Source organism: Triticum dicoccoides, chromosome 5B (assembly GCF_002162155.2).
Source record: "Triticum dicoccoides isolate Atlit2015 ecotype Zavitan chromosome 5B, WEW_v2.0, whole genome shotgun sequence".
Lineage (NCBI taxonomy): Eukaryota > Viridiplantae > Streptophyta > Magnoliopsida > Poales > Poaceae > Triticum > Triticum dicoccoides.
In genome coordinates this window covers 689,935,239-689,937,595 of record NC_041389.1, presented here as the reverse complement: position 1 = coordinate 689,937,595, position 2,357 = coordinate 689,935,239, and positions in this window count along the sequence as shown.

Sequence of the window (2,357 nt, the reverse complement as noted above, 5' to 3'; positions counted from 1 at the left end):
TGTTGTCTTCTCTGCAAAATGAAGGACTCCTAGTGTTGCTGATCTGGGGCATATGCGGTAGTACTGCTCTCCGGAGCGGTAGTACCGCAGGCCCTTGCGGTAGTACCACAGTCCCCTGCAGTAGTACTGTAGGTGCTCACGGTAGTACCGCTCTGTGGGAGCGGTAGTACCATGGCCTCAGGCCAGGCGCAGCTGCTCGAGCGGTTGTAGGGGCGAATGTAATTTTTTACATCCGCGCCCTACGCGGTAGTACCGCGCCGCGGGCGCGGTAGTATCGTGGGCTCTGGCCTGGCTTAGCAGCATGAGCGGAAGTAGGGGCGGATGTAATTTTTTACATCCGTGCCCTACGCGGTAGTACCGCTCTTCGTGTGCGGTAGTACCGTGCTGGAGTTTTGCGCAGGTCCTCCCTCAGCGGAAGTAGGTACGGAAGTAATTTTTTACTTCCGTGCTTTCTCTGCGCCTAGTGTTGCCTGCCTTACGGTAGTACCATAGGGGCGCGCGGTAGTACCGCTCCGGCGGTTCTACCGCTCGTTGCCCTGTGCAACAGGCCTTCATCTGGCCAGTGCTGCACATGCGGTAGTACCGCAGCTGACCGCGGTAGTACCGCAGCTCCGTGCGGTAGTATCGCGTCGTGCGGGCTGAGTGAGGGGATAACGGTTGGATTTTCTCCCCACCTATAAAAGGGGGTCTTCTTCCCCATTGAGACCTCATCCTTTGAGCTCGTGTTCTTCCCCCATTGTTGACCTTCTCCGAGCTTGCTAACTCTCAATCACTCCATGGATTCTTGCTAGTTTTTGAGGGAAAGTAGAGAGGAGATCTAGATCCACGTTTCCACCAATCACTTTCTCCTCCAAGTGAGGGGAACCCCTTGGATCTAGATCTTGGAGTTCTTCGTGTTCTTCTTTCGTTCTTCCTCTCATTTTCCTCCCTAGCATTAGTTGCTTTGGTGGGATTTGGGAGAGAAGGACTTGGGCACTCCGTGTGCCCTTGCCATTGCATTTGGTGCATCGGTTTGAGTTCTCCACGTGATACGTGGAAGTTACAAGTTGAGAAGATTATTACTCTTGGGTGCTTGGTGCCCTTGAGCTTGTTCCTCTTGGGTGCTTGGGCGCCCTAGACGGTTGGTGGTGTTCGGAGCTCAATCATTGTGGTGAAAAGCTCCGGGCAAGCGTCGGGGTCTCCAATTAGGTTGTGGAGATCGCCCCGAGCAATTTGACGGGTACCGGTGACCGCCCCCAAGGGTTGCCAAAGTGTACGGGTTTGGTGACCGCCCCCAAGGGTCGCCATTTGTACGGGTTCGGTGACCTCCCTCAAGGGTCCCTTAGTGGAATCACGGCATCTTGCATTGTGCGAGGGCGTGAGGAGATTACGGTGGCCCTAGTGGCTTCTTGGGGAGCATTGTGCCTCCACACCGCTCCCAATGGAGATTAGCATCCGCAAGGGTGTGAACTTCGGGATACATCGTCGTCTCCGCGTGTCTCGGTTATCTCTTACCCGAGCCCTTTACTTATGCACTTTACTTTGTGATAGCCATATTGTTCTTTGTCATATATCTTGCTATCACATAGCATAAGTTGTTGGTGCACATAGGTGAGCCTAGTTGTTTTAGGTTTTGTGCTTGACAAATTAACCGCTAGGTTTATTCCGCATTTGTTCAAGCCTAAACCGTAATTATTTTAAAGCGCCTATTCACCCCCCCCCCCTCTAGGGGACATCCACGATCTTTCAACTACTAGAATTGATTCCCATTAAGAGCACAATCCTTCATGTTTTCTGTCATACTATTGCCCCCTATCTTAATCACTCTTAATCCATTCTTATACACTGTCAATCGAGGAACACACTAGTACACCCTAATCCTGCCCAAAAACACATACCCTATTTAGTTCACTAAACTGCCAACAACATTACATGTCCAATTATCTATGTCACAATAGTCAAACCAAATGGAATGGCCTTTGTGGTAACCCCTATGCTTGCCTGCACAAAGGAAATAGCCACCATGTATGACCTCAACAGAGAAGTGGTTGTTTAGGGGGTCCTACAAAAAAAAGCAAAGTGTTAATGTTCAGACAAGCAAAGTGACAATGTTCAGACAAGCAAAATTCAGGCAGGTTCAAACAGTACTAAATTTCGAAAAAATTGGACAAGTTATTGGACCAAAAACATGGTTTTTTGGACCTCCACTAAACAAATATATGACCTCTCACATCCAAAAGCATGGATTTTTGGGCGCATCTAACAAACACAAGGGCATCTGATAAACAAAAGGTCATATGATCAACACAAGGGCACCAAGAAAATAGTAAAGCAAGCATTTTTGGCCTAGTTGTCATACCCTTGGATTTCACCACAAC